General features: G+C 40.8%; 1 long non-coding RNA gene across 1 annotated transcript; it reads right to left on the minus strand.

Moving 5' to 3' along the window:
• Positions 1-7287: 7287 nt before the first annotated feature.
• LOC114435786 (uncharacterized) lies at positions 7288-8134 on the minus strand. The gene is made up of 4 exons (XR_003670620.1): positions 8083-8134; positions 7922-7987; positions 7774-7833; positions 7288-7690 (listed from the first exon to the last, which is right to left on the minus strand). It is a non-coding gene; the product is annotated as an uncharacterized LOC114435786 (long non-coding RNA).
• Positions 8135-15544: the final 7410 nt, after the last annotated feature.

Here is a 15544-nt window from a genome sequence, read left to right on the forward strand (position 1 = left end):
TGGACTGAGAGTCTGATGCTGGACTGAGAGTCTGATGCTAGACTGAGAGTCTGATGCTGGACTGAGAGTCTGGAGCTGCGCGCTGTGTTTTTATAATGTCCATCCATGATGCTGCTCTGGCTCGTCGGTTAGCTAACAAGTTAGCTACTGTCTGCTAACATAAGTCCGTCCATCAATGACAGGCTGATTAACGGTAAACTAAAGTAAGAATACTGCTGATGTCAGCTGGTTTTATGAGTTAAATACAGGGTAAAAAGTGGGAATGATTATTTTTCATCCATTCAGCCTCTCTTCACTCGATGCCCACAGCCTGGACCATCACACAGGTTTCAAAATCACTAGTGTTACACATCACAACCTTTATGCTGCTTACTGAAATCTGAAAGCACTATCATTGTAACAAATAATTATATTTATGTATAAATGCAGTCCTATCGTAGTACAGTGGAATATTTTTGTTTTGTCTGAATAAGCAAGGACATATGTTTGATCCAGTCCAATTGTAGAGCTCTAGTGTACATGACTTATGTTAGTTTTAAAAAAATATAGACATAAACCATTTATCATTATATTATCCATTTTGCAACCTGTCATGTTTGTTTTCTATAATGTTTGTGCATGTTTGTTCCTCTCTCTCTCCTTCATCCTCTCTGTCCTGTCTCCCTCTTCTTCTCTTCCTCTACCCGGCAGACTGTCAGCAGGACGGTTCTTCCTTATGAGTCGGGTCCTGCTCAAGGTTTCTTCCTGTTAAAAGGGAGTTTTTCCTGACACTGTGGCTCTTAAGGGGGTTCAGGCTCTGGGTCTCTGTGAAGCGCTTTGAGACTATTTCAGATTGTAAAACATGCTATATTGTGACCTCCACGTATTTGTTTTTTTTTTTTTTTTTGGGGGGGGGGGGGGTGCTCACGGGGGTCTCGCCCAGGGAGTAATTCAATGTAGAACCGCCACTGATGCCACCTTGTTATCACTGTGAATCATGATTTATGATCAAACTGTTGAAGTTTGCTCAGATAGAAAAGATCTACAGAGGAGTCTGATCCGGCCCTGTCCCTGATGCTCTGCTCTGTGTGCAGGACACCGTGGAGGAGCTGACGACGGTTCAGAAGGACACACAGCGACAACCACAACATGAGGTGATACAGCAAACAGCCACCTGCTATCATGCTATACTATATTCACTATGCTACTTTTTGAGCTGTGCTGATGTTTCAGTCTGATGCGGATCAGTGTAACATTCTAACATGTCTCTGTGTTAGGCTGATCCCTGCCCAATGACAGACCACCTGCTGACACAGTATCCACCGCCCAGCCTTGATGGACCGGTGAACCCTGAGGACGCAGACTCTCAAACCTCTGAGCGACCAGGAAGATCCACCTGTCCTCCTTCCTCAGATAAGACCGTTCTTCACCGTGAACACATTGTACCAGAACTCGTGGCGGTTTTTGGGCAGGAAGGCGTCCGGGTTGATGACTTTGTGATTGTTGATGGGAGGCTTGGACTGACTGCAGCGGGTGGATGTGTTTTCAGGAAGGTGTTGTGTGCATTTTGGACTGATTTCTATGAGCAGTGCACTGTGGGAAGTGATTTCAAAGTTCCACGTGCATGTCATCACTTTGGTGAAGCAGAGTGGGGAAGTGTGGGCCGAATAATCGCAGCCGGCTGGCAGAAGGAGAGGTACCTCCCTGTGAAGCTAGCACCCGTGCTGCTGGAGGAGGCCATGTTGGGCTCAGTGAAGACCGACCCTGTTGACTCGTTTTTAAAATTTGTGTCAGAGTCTGACAGAATGGTCCTTGAATCTTGGCGTTTGGATTTCGAAGGTGTTGACCTGGTAGCTGTGCTGACGATCATGGACCGTTACAATAACCGCAGGCGTCCAACAGCCGATGTCGTTGAGCTAATCTTGAGGGAGCTAGCTCAGAAAGTTCTGATCCAGGAACCCGGCTCTGTGATTCAGCAGTGGAGCCGCACACTGGCTCCTGTTGGATCAGAGCTGAGGGCAGTTTCAGCAGCCTATCAAGACCTACAACCGACATTTGAAAAGATTGTCAGATCTCTTGATTTCAGTTTGATCCAGAATCTCCATGAGGACCGAGCTGTCTGGTTTCTACACCTATACCTTAGTCAGGCCGGCAGCCAGCAGCTGTCCCTCTTCCTCAGGTTCTGCACTGGATTAGACTTGTTCACAGGACAGAGAATCACTGTCGGCTTCAGAAAAAAGATACGTTGTGGCTTCAATCGGAGGGCAGGCTGCTCTCTGCTTAAGCTGCCGGTCCGCTGTCAAAGCTACTTAGTGTTTGAACGCAACCTAAGCAAAATGTTGCGAAGTCTGGCGTGAAGACATCGACACTGCTCCGTTAGCTTTTTAATACTCACAGATTTTACATGAAGGATTATTTCAAAGCTGAAATCCACTGTAATGACAAACATTATGTACTGTACTGTTAAGATTATGTTCTTGAATGCACTTAGTGGTGATGTTTTTGATGGTTTTAATTGTGCCAGACAACAGTGTTACTGAAAGAATCCGCTAAGCTATTAGCACTGATACAGGGCACGTGGTACGAGGCTAGCAGTGGCTAATCTGGAGATTCAGGAGGATTCCCTGATGACATACCTGCATTTATACCCAATAATAAGACTAGCTGCTGTTTCATTTATTCAAGTTGCTTCTCCATGGGGAAAGCAGGCCTGAAGAGTGGCCCTGATTATTATTATTATTATTTGTTTATTGTCACACAAGCTAAACCTGTTGCAATGTGTGAATAAATCATTTAAGCAAGAAGAAATGACAGTGATGTGTTTTTATGAATGAAAGTGTAACCATGATGAAGTTTGACCCAAAAGTCACAAAAGGAATGTCTGTGTCCTGATTTAACCTGTGTGTGTGTGTGTGTGTGTGACCTCTGACCTTCACTGTTCATTCTGTAGTAAAAGAAACAAACCCCTGGATATGACAGCTTGTACACTTACTTAAACTTTGAGATTATCGACCATATCAATAAATATACTGGTGATGTGAACATCTGGAGACGTGCCAGTCAGATGTTGAAGGAGGCAGGTGAGCCGTGGATGACTGACAAAGCCTGTTTTTAATGCCGAGAACCACAAATGCTGCATTAAAGAGGAAAAAACTCTGTCCTAAGGAACAGGAAGAGAAAGAGCTGCAGCACCTTCAGGCAGCCAGCAGGCGGCAGTCTGCGCTTACGTTCTATTTTAATTAATTAAAGAGACATTTAAGGCAAATTGGAAAAACGATATACAACATTAAACGACATTAACTTATTAATACTTACTTACTAATACATTCATGGTGCATAGTTCTGGAAAATACGGAAACAGGCTGAAGAACAGATGCAGAGCGAGTCATAGACCTGCGGGGTGCAGCACATGTTCACTTTTCTTCCAGTTCAAGCCGCGATGTTCGCCTGTCTACATTACTGCAGTCCGTGAACACACCATGTGTGACAGCCACAGACGCTCCGGCCTCGATCATGGGTCTGGTTCTGCTCTTCTCTCTGTGCTTTTTGTTTTTATTCTCCAAACTCTATTTGCGCCTCATATCCTTTAAGACCTTAAAGACCGCGTGTCTGCGCTGCTTCATCACCTGAGGTTATTTCTTTTCAGTCAACACTGATGTTTATTTTAAATAAAACGCAACAAAAAATCCGGCTTTAAATCATGAAGATCATCACATTTTGAACTGATAATATTACGATATTTATAACGCTGTTTTATTTGAAGTTTTGAGGCTGATTAAAAAGTTGAGCAAAATGAAATTTTAAATAAAGTAAAATATAAACGATAATAAAGAAAAGCGAATGTAAACGTGAATAAATTGTGATTTAAATGAGGAACTCTTGTCCGGTATAAAGATTAAACAGGTTTAATATTTGTTTTAATTTGCAGCCTGTGTGAACACGCTGCTTTGGGCCTGTTCGTGGATCTGTGAGCGCGGAAATCAAAAACATTTTAGAAACCTGCGGATTAAATATTTGTATTTTTTGGACATGTTCAAACAGCCTGACATTTATTGCTGCAAAGATTCAAGTCATTTATTTACAGAGGATCAATGTTTTTTCATCATGGTGAAAAATCAAAGAAACTGTTTCACTTTCACTGCAGTGACGTCACACACACAGTTTAACCAACTCATTTGCATAACTCAGTGCTTCAAACTACCACAGTAATAAACAGTCACCTTCATGCTGACCGCAGAGTGAACACTGAAAGAAGGAAAGAGGATGTTCAGTGACTCATGTGTCAGCAGCATTCATGCGTTGTGTTGTGAAATGTTTCATATTATACTGAAGCTCCATCCGCTATTCGTCTGTCATCATATTTACTGTCTTTACAGCTCAGATCTCATTAAAACAGTCCTGGTTCTGCATTTCTCAGTTGCTGTCTGCTAAATTCTTCGATAGTTTTGGACAGAAACTCATCCAGTTTGTGAATAATTCAACACACAGAGACAATAAGAACCAGCTGACTCTCATATCAAACCAATAAATAAAAGACAGATTTAAAGTCAAACTCCAAATGTGAGAGAAGGGAACGTGGAGCTATTTCAGGGTTTATCCTCATTCTGCTGCTTTCTTCTGTATAAAACCATCCCTGAGCTCAGCAGGCCTGAAGTCCACGATCATCCTCCAATGTCAAAGAATCCCAGAATTTAGCATCAGTCCTTTCATTATAATAATGACTCTCTGTCTGTTTTATGGGGGCAGCAGGTTTTCATGTCCTCTCATGTATGCCTGAGTGTCTGTGTCCCCAGACTGGCACCGCACAGGGGACCTGTCACTCACCATGGAGCCGGCTCAGCCCGGAGACCAGGGGGTCTACTTCTGCTACTTCTACTCAAACGGACAGAAGAGACACAGAAACCCTGCAGCAGTGAGACTGGAGGTCCCGCAGAGGGTCCCTGAACCAGCTGCCCCCCCAGCAGCAGGTAGAGTCCACTGTTCCCGCTGCAGCTAACCGCTGGTTTTATTGACACATGTGTAATTGTGCATAACTACAGCATGACTGTCAGAGCTGACAAAGTTTCTTCCTGTCTGCAGCAGTCAGAGTGCCACACTGGGACCACCATCATCACCACAGTCACAGTGATGACTGTGCTCTTTGTGCCGCTGATCGCTTTTCTTGGCTGGAAACTGAAGAGCAGAGGATTTGATACGAACCAACCCGAGCAGAAGAACGTCTGGGAAGGCGGTGAGGACAGAGGAGAGGAGGGGAGCGGACAGGAGGAGGACACCAAATTTAACATAGTGATGGTTTAGAAGCAGCAGTCTGGTTCTGTCTTTGTTGCTGGAACCAAAACAGGTGATTTTAACCCTCATAAGCTGTAGAGAATTTTAATATGACTGACAGCTGGTCCTGTCCCTGACTCTGGGGTGTACTGTCCTTTTTAGGAATAAAACCCAAAATCTCAGCTGTTCTTCACTCAAGTGCTTTTATTCCTGCAGGATGGAGCAGTCACACACACAGACAGTAGCCTCTGTAGGAGTGCTCAAGGTCTTTTCAGAGCAGCTCCCTTCTTATATCCTCTGTTATCTAACAGACACAGCTTCTCAGAATACACACATCTTAGAATAGGCACAAGCACAATCATATATGACAGTAACATATCACGTATGAGATCATAGGTGTAACATCACATATATTTCCATAGTAAGACATATGGACAGACTGTCTCCACAAAGTCCAGCAGGCCATGCTGCTGACACAGGTTATTTACAGAATTCTTCCAACAGTCCCTTTAACTGTCTTCTTCACATGTACCCTCAGCTGTAGTCTTCCAGCCCCAGAACATGTTTTTCCAGATCCTAATGAACTTTTCTGACTCCATACTTCGGCGACAATGACCACAGACAACAGCAGGGCTGATGTCATCCACTGGCTTTTAGACATTGAAGCAATAAATTTAGTTTTTCACCCGAGCAGGCCAGCAGGGGGAGCCACAGTCCATCACAGAACTACCAATGATATGAGAATCAGAGCTGATGCAGGGTGAAGAATGAAATAAAATGTAAAAACCAGCTGTTACACTGACAAATCCAAACATGCATGCTGTGTTACTGCTGCACAATCACCAAGACCTGTTCCTCCAGCACAGACAACAGACCAACACTTTCACATACATGTACACAAACCCCACAGAAACATATTAAAAATACAATTACACCAGAAACACTGGAGACATGAACTTTATTGTAAATCTGACCAAATTTCAAGAAAAACATATTTTAAACTCTCATAATCTGTTTTCAGTGAGAACAGCTGATAAAATGTGATCCTTGAAAATAGACCATGGATTATTAGATATATGCAATAACTGCTGGTGTCACTGCTAAAAAAGCTGTGCTGATACATGAGGATACATTCAGAGCTTAATACAAAAGATAACAGATGTAAATAATAATAATGATGCAGCACATGAACAGTAGGAGAGGCATGTGTTTTTAGGACAGTATTCAGAGCATGAAATATATCAACATCAAATAAATGTACAAGGTTCAGATTGACAGATTCCCAAAACCAAACAGCTTCTGTTTGGTTCTGTTTGTCTCTGCACAGCCCTGTAAGAGAAGCACAAAGACAGAACATGGTTTATCACAGTCATCCATCATGTGGTGCTTTGTGGAGAATAAATCACTCACAGTATGAATCCTACGTGGCAGCATGAGCTCCGAGAGCTGCTCCTGCTCTGATTTCAGAATAAACTGCTGCATCAGCAGCTGCAGGAGCTGATGTTCCTGTGAATGGAGGCCTGATTCATTTAGAACTGTAATCTGATCATTCAGCATGATGTTGTTCCTTTCTCTAAGTATTTCACAGTATACTGAATTCTTAAAAGATTGAATAGGATGTAGTAAGTAGCACTACTGTGAGGCCTTTGTGGAAAGATCGACAAATGTTCCATATTACACACTAAAAGAATATGTTACCCTCACTGCTTTGTCTGCATGTCATGTTGGAATATCTGTGTGAACTGTGGTAAATCTTTGTTTAATACAGCAATTAGATCCAATGAGAAGTAAAGAATAAATTATATTTTAATAAGAACCATTTTATTTAAAAAAAAAAAAAAAAAAAAACATTTCAAAGGCCACAAAATATTAATCCATGTGGGACTACATGCCCTTTACTTGTAATACTCCAGTTTGTCCTGTGGGTGGTAATGTGGTTTTACTGGTGACATTTAGATTAGCATGTGTAAAATGCTGCAGACAGTGTCCACTTTCTGACTTTGCTCTGAGTCTATTGAACATCTCGGGCTGCTCGTCTGGTTGTGCTCTTGCATGATATCCACATTTACGTCAGAGAGTCCATCTGGAGGAGGAGCCTCAAACAAACCTTTGTCAGACAGCATCACACACAGAAAATCTTTCAACTCATGATTCTTCACATTTAAAGAAAGCTGCAGCTCAAAGAAATGAACTCACAACAAACAGTCTCTCTTGAGACATGACAAATGACAACACTATAAGCTGAAGTTTCTGCTCTCAAAACAGGAGAACATGAAGATGAACTAAAAAAGAACTTCTTCTTTATAACATGGGGAACAATCTAAAGCAGGCCAGCACTGAAACATGTTCTGTTATCAAGCTTAAAACAGACAGCTAGTCAGTGACTTCATGCTGCCATCTGTGCTTCTCTTTGTTTGTTGATGATGAACGTCTCTTCATGGACCTGAAATAAAATCACAGCAAACAGTCTCAGTTTAAAATACTGTCTTTGGAACATGAGCTCTGACTGTATATGAAGAATATTACCTGTGTTTGGATTCACATTACTGTAGTCAGACAGTGACTCTTCTGGGTCAACATGTTGTCCTGTTATCATGATATCAATCATATATAAAATAATGATTCTCTCTGTATTTCAGTATCAATGTTCAGTCTCATATTTTTATATACTCACTCCTGCTGTCCAGAGCTTTGAGCTGAATCAGATATGAAGCATTATAGTAATCTTCTTCAGCCTGACCTGAAATAACATTAAAGTGAGTACTGAGTTTCACAGTCATTCTATAATTATTATAACTTTAACCTGCTCCATGTCAATCAAAGTGTGTACTGTACCATTTCCAGAGCCTTCAGCTCCTCTGATTGTCTCATAGACACAAAGGTCGACTACAGGACAGTGAAACATTAAATGAGTCACCTCACATCTGTCACACTCATTTAAACATCTTTGTTTTTGTTAAATGTTGTTATTGAACAGTATTAAAGCTGCAGCAGCATCAATACATCTTACAAATATCTGTGACAACATTCAGAACCAGATGAAACACTGACCGTGGAGAAGAGAGGAGTATATCTGATGTTGGTTTACTTCCTGGTTCACTGTCTGCTCTGCAGAAGAACCTGTTATTAACAAAAAATGATCATGTTGTTACATGGTTTTGTAAATTCTGTGTCACATTTAAAGTTTATAGTAAATAAATGATGCATCAGAAGAAAAAGGTCTCACCTTTGGACTGTCTGTAGTGATACAGTAAGAGCACAATGACAAAGAATAATATGATTCCACACAGCAGTCCAACAATTAATGGCACTGAGGATGAGGAGCTTTCAGGTCTGGATACAACTATTAGAAATAATAAACATACATTAATACACTTATATTGGACTTGGTGTCATTAGTACAGACAATAATCAAAACAACATTACCGTAATATACCAAAAAAGGAGCATCAAACATCTTTACTCACCTTTCACTGACATCCAGCTCTGAGGTGACTTCTTTCCTGAATGTTCACACCTGTAGAAACCTTCATGTGACTCTGACACTGCAGAGATCTTCAGCTCCCCTCTGGTATCATTTTGAACAAGTTTGTCATTGTGATAGAAAAACACATTGGAAAGTTTGTTTTGTCCTCTCAGTCTGCAGCCAAGAATAACAGAGTCTCCTTCAGTCACACTATTGACAGGACTCTCCAGGACAATGTCTGTATCTGTGAGACAGTCAGAGGACGTCAGTCAGAGATCAGTCAGGGAGGTGGAGGTTAGTGTATAGTAAGAAATCACCTACCATGTACAGTGATGTTGACTGTGTTGCTGAACTCTCCTGATGCAGACTCACACCAGTACACACCAGTATCAGACTGTGATGTGTTGATGTTACATGTGGATCCAGTCATTGTTCTCCAGTTAGAACAGGATGACAGACGTCCTTCATCAGAGAACTTCCTCACTCTCCACTCAGCAGAGTTTCCCTCACAGGTCAGTGAGACAGACTCAGAGGTGAAGTGTTGGACTCTGTCAGGATTCACTGTGAGAGACGCTGCTGGATGAAAACCTGAAAAACAAAACATGTCAAAGGAACAAAGTAAGAACATAAAAATGACACACAACCAGCTCATTCTGATTCTCTCAATAAACAGAGGAATCACAGTGACAGAATAAATTCTTCTTACTGAGAGGACAGAATCAAACTGACCTGCAGACCAGACAAACTTTGGGTCACTGTAATCAGAGTGATACTCTGGGTCTCCTCTTCCAGCTCTGCACACATATGCTGCTGTGTGTGTCTGTCCATGAATGATGTAGGAATCCTGTGCAGTCCCATCAGTGCTACCAGGCAGCAGCTCATAGCTGTCAGACCAAGAGTTCTTTGACAGACCAGGAACAGCTTTATACCAGTAGAACCTCCATCCTGCAGGTGGATGTTCAACCTCACAGCTCAGAGTTACTGAGGCTCCAGGACTCAGCCATGATGGAGACACAGTGAGGACAGGTCGGGGTTTACCTGTTGGAAAGAGATGATGTTAAAACAGACTGTCAGATTGCAGATTTAGAGTTTTATCAATAAAATAACACTTACTGTCAGATACTGTCAGTCTGACTGGATCACTCCACTCTGTTGTTGTATGTTCATTGTTCATGTAGCCCTTACAGCTGTAGGCTCCACTGTGTGATGAAGAAGCAGAACTAATCCTGTACTCATTCTGATTTGAAGGTTTGTTGGAGTCTGGTGCTTTCCATTCATAACCCCACTCAGTGTCTCCTCCTTGGATCTCACATCTGACACTGATCGTCTCTCCTTCATATATCTGAGTCCAGTTAGGTTGCAGAGTCACAACAGGTCTGATTGAAGCTTTGAAACAACACAAGAAGTTCATATCTGTTCATATTTTATTCATCCTGATACAAGATCACAGCAGATATTGTGTGTTACATACAACTCACCAAGTTTGTAGATCTTCACTGATTGGCTGTACTCTGTGTAGTAAAGTGGGTCTCCTCCTCTTCCTCCTCTTCCTCCTCTGCACCAGTACTCTCCTTCCTTTGAGACTCTGATTTGTTGGTCTGAAAGTGAAACAGCCTCCTGTGTGGTCAGAGGTTCAGAGGATTTCTGATCTCTGTACCAGAAGTATTTCCATCCAGAGGACTGTTTCACAGAGCAGGTCAGAGTCACACTGCCCCCTGCTGGAACAGCTGACTCGTCTGCAGTCAGGTCAGCTGTTGGTTTAGCTGCAGTTCAGTTCAGAACACAGTGTATAAAAACATTAGGATTTATTTAGTTGTAAACAAAAACAATGAAACAAAACTGAACTAATCAAACTTACCTGATACAGACAATGTGAAGGCAAAACTCCACAATGTGTAGAAATTCTTATTCCTGCCCCAACATCTGTATTCTCCTCTGTCAGTAGAGGAAGCTCTGTTGATTCTGTATTCATTGGATGTTGAAGTAATGTTGGACCTCTCATGTGTCCATTCATACGTCCACTGACGTCCTTCAACTCCCTGAATGTCACATCTGAGGGTGATCGTCTCATCAATGAATATCTGAGGCCAGCTGTGCTGCAGAGTGACACTGGGAACTGTTCACATAGAAACATCCAGTCAGTCAGCAGACAGTGTGATAACCTTAAATATTTCTTATCATATTGATCTTTTTAACAGATGAACTCTGTAACAAAGTGCTGTGGTTTGGTGTCCCAGTATTTACTCTGATTACATTTTATGCTGACATCATTTTATTTCATTCAATAAATTCCAGTGATTGTTTTTCATTAGTCCAACAGCTCAACATTGTTAATATTCCTCTGTCCACTTCTGAAGAGAGACAGACAGGTTTACTCCACAAAAACCAACTTTAAGGGGAAGAAATGCAACAAAAGCTTCTGATTTAAAACATGGAGCTCAGTGGTGCTGAGGAAGAGGAAGTATTAACACAGTAACAAGCAACATTAATATAACTGAGGTGCAATTTGGATCAGTCCTGTCTAAAAATGAAGAAAGTAAAGTTCTGATTTTTCAGCATCATCAGAGCAGGAGGAGCTTCTGACATGTAATCAATGTTTTTTGTTTCTGTTGGTAACAAAATGTCTCTTTTCTTCATTACTGACAAACACATGAAACATTTGAAAAGTTCATGTTGTTTCATTTCACAACTAATTATTAAACTCACCAGTTTCCTTAATGGAAACTTCATTGCTGTCATATGTGTAGAACTCTGGGTCTCCTCCTCTTCCTCCTCTTCCTCCATAGCACTGATAGATTCCTCCCTCTGAAACACTGACAGTGTCTGATTGATCATTTATTGGTTGAGCTCCAGAATACACTGAGCCATCTCTGTACCAGTAGTACTTCCACCCTGTAGAGACGTCCACAGAGCAGTTCAGTGTTACGCTGCCCCCTGCTGGTATGACTGTCTTGTCTGCTCTCAGTGAGGCCTGAGGTCTATCTGCAGTGAGGAAGAAAAAATGAAACAGTCAGTAAAAACAGTCAAACAGTAAATAGTAAATGGTTAGAGTATGAATTACTGCAGAAAAATCTTTGCACTTCATTCTTTTCAGACACTGTTGTGAAAACAGGAAGACATGCAGCACAATACTTAGTGTGTATTTAGTAGCACTTAAATTGTTGGTTAGATTTGACCTAATTCAGCACTTTTATATGGATTAAAGATGATCAGCTTACCTGATACAGTCAATCTGAGGGCTTCACTCCACTCTGTTGTGAACGTGTTGTGTCTACCCCGACATCTGTATTCTCCACTGTCAGACCCAGAAACTCTGATGGGCTTGTATTTACTGTATGTTGAATGAAGTTCTGACTCGTCTTGTCTCCATTCATACGTCCACTGAGTTCCTTCAGCTCCCTGAATGTCACATTTGAGGAAGATTATCTGACCAGAGAATATCTCAGTCCAGCTGTGTTCCAGGATCACAGAGGCCTTCATGTAACCTGTTCAAATCAAAAACACCCAGTTAGAATACAAAAGAGATTAAACACAAACATGTTATTTGTTTTAGTACTAAACTCTATGATAATTATGTGAATGCATGTTGTGCTGTGGTACATCTTATGTAAATAACCCCATTTATATTTTGCCTTCTTACGAAGATAGCCCTGTTAATTTTTATTCTGTTATCTTTACAGCATGTTTGCATCTTGGTTTTAGCTTATATTGTCTTATATTTTATTTTAAATACGAGCGCTTTTATTTTGAAGGGGTTTTCACTGCAATCGCGGAGTTCCGCTAATAACTAAACGGTGACGGCAACAAACGGTAAAGACAGAGTATTAAAACGGAATGGTTCATGTATTAGCAACCCTCCGAAGAGGCACAAGGTTCGTATTTGTTGGTATTGTCTGTGTCTTAAGTTAAATTTGAACTTTATTAACTTTCATACTGATTGTTTAGTTAAGTTAGCATTCGCTAAATATGAGCTGTGGTTAAGCTATGTATATGCAGTAAGACTGTGAGGAAAGTAGCTAACATATATTGTTCTTTTGTGTTTGTAACCAGCTCTTACGTTGGTTTTGGGATTTTCATTAAACCCTGAGATCATCAGTTCAAGTGTGAGACCATCTTTGGTGGGATATGCTACATCTTAAAATAACTAATGTTACAAAACAAACAAAAAAAACAATAATAAAGCTGTGAAACATTTAAACTGTATTTGCATCATCAGGATGAATCTAGGGTCAAACACACAGACTGAATATAACTATAGATAAAGTGTCCTTGACATCAACCACATGTTTGTGGATGTTGAGTCTCTGTTGGAGGTTATATTACAAAATATATATTTAAACACTGAAGGATCAAACTCTTGTACACATTCTGTGACTGTTGTCTTGTTTAGAATGAACAAACTAAACTGTGATGTTGCCACCAGCGTGTGGTTTCAGAGAGCATGCAGACAGAATTAGAAGTGTGATGTAGTGTCACAGTGTGTCTACTTCAGTGTCCTGTCTCACAGATCTATCATTTATTATTCACAGTGACTACAACAATATCCTGAGGTTCTGCCTGCAGACCTCCAGCTTTAAACAGGCTGTGTGAAAGAACCAAATATCATTTAACCCTGTGTTCACACCAAGAGAGACTAAAGCTGTAAAATCACTTTCGTGCCTCAAAGTTCAAATCACTCATGACGAGAGAAATTCAAATGTTTGATTTAGCTTATTTAAAGGAGTCGTATGCTTTTAGGACTTTGCTTCCACTTTTTGTGGCATCTTAACTATTGAACAGAAAACACAGCTGTCATTTGGTATCAAGAGAACGTGTGCTCCTTTAAATAAACTGTGCACTCACTTTGAGGTCAGGCTGCGTTTATTATGCAGGATCTGTTTAGTAAAAGTATTTAATCAAATGAACGCACATTTTCTCAATAGAGAACAGAAATTTTAATTATTAAGGAAGACTAGCATGCTAGGAGCTTGATTAGCAGGCAAGTATGGTGCCGTGGAACGAGATAAATTGCATTATCTTTTTAAAAACAACAAACTTGTTGGTTCTCCTTAATGATAAACACATCTGTCCCTGTAATTTAATCACATTCACAGTATAATTAATGATCAAATTAATCATCAATCTAATACACAATATAATATAAAACACTGAGAAGTTGATAAACAGGAGATAAATACTTTGTGTAATATACAAATGAAGAGAAAAATAAAGACAAAGTATAATTTGTCACCTTCAGTGTGTCCGTAGAGGAGTGTGCTGAACACTGAAATAAAGATTAAAACCTCATCAGACGTCATCAAACCAAAAGAAAGTGATCAATCACAACATTAAAACACTATATATACACAATGTAGATGTGTGGAGCCAAATCCAGCAGGACTTCAGTGTAAAACAGAGACATATCAGCAGCCGACGTTCATAAAGACGCCAGTCTGCTCAGAAACACTCTTCAGAAACAACAAGTCAGAAATGTACTTACAGAATAAGTCCAGCACACAGAGCAAAGTGTGCCCCATCCTCACATCCAGCACAATGAACAAAGTGTTCTATCTATTCATAATTATAATGCTGAAGGCAGAAGTGACGTTTCATTAAAAGGTGTGATCAGAATGCAGAGTATAGACTCTTCCTTCCCCTTTGCCCAAACTTCAAACAGCAGCTCTGACCACAGCACATGGTTCACATGGTTACATTTCCTGTTCTCTTCACACATATGAACATGTTTCTCTGCCAAGGTTTAGTCTGGTTCCTATAAATGTTATTGTACTTTAATTACTGCACATGCATAAAACATCAGACTGTTGAATTGAAGCATATTACATCTTGTTGTACAATAAAACTTTGCAGTACAATAAATAAAAAGCATTCATAATTATAATGCTGAAGGCAGAAGTGACGTTTCCTTAAAAGGTGTGATCAGAGAGTCTCACCTACATCAGCTTCTGAGTATAGACTCTTCCTTCCTTTGTGCCCGTCCACCTATAGACAGCAGCTCTGCCCACAGCAGTTTCACATGGTTATATTTCCTGCATCATTTAACCAGAGTGTAGAATCTATACATGTGCTCACTTTGTGGCAGAATTCTGGTTTATTTGTGGCTGTGACCTCAGACTCAGGAAATGACTGAAAGGTGGAATCAAATGTTTGTTTCACAGCAACAAGAGTAACACCATCAGAGGACAATATGTGTAAATACAACACACACTGTAACAGATCTCTATACTGTTCATGTTTAGAATACTTTATTGCACAGTACGTCTGCACAGTAGCTGCCAATAAAAGATTTGCTGTGATGGGGTGAATGTTTCTGGGATACATCATCTATACATTGCTGGCTAGATAACAAGCTAACTGCAGAGTCTCACCAAGGAGTCTAGTGCACAGATGGCACAGATAAGCCTGCTGTCTGTCAACACCGCAGCAGTGTGCCACTGTTTTTAGAACAGCAGTTAATTACTCACTCATGCTCCGTCTACATATTATCATTCTCTAAAACTTCGCCAGTATTCACCGTAATATCCGGTCAATCAAGGTGCACACTTGGTGGCTTTACTCATAACTCCATACACATATACTTACACTGCGCACCGCTCACGGGCGCGACGCGGTGTCACGCTGTGACGTCCTGACGAGGAAGTGGGCAGGTAAAGCGTGCCGGCGTTTCTCTACCCTTTAAATATCAGTCGCGCGCTTCTAGTCAGCTGACTTCTGTTTGTTAAAAATAATGTTTAAACTGAGTAAATGTGGGAATTTTTTGTGGGAAAATGTGAACAGAAATATTGTTTGAATGGTTTCTATGTGTGTTTGGGAGGTATAAAATACTTACCTGTG

Source organism: Parambassis ranga, chromosome 5 (assembly GCF_900634625.1).
Source record: "Parambassis ranga chromosome 5, fParRan2.1, whole genome shotgun sequence".
NCBI classification, from domain to species: Eukaryota; Metazoa; Chordata; class Actinopteri; family Ambassidae; genus Parambassis; species Parambassis ranga.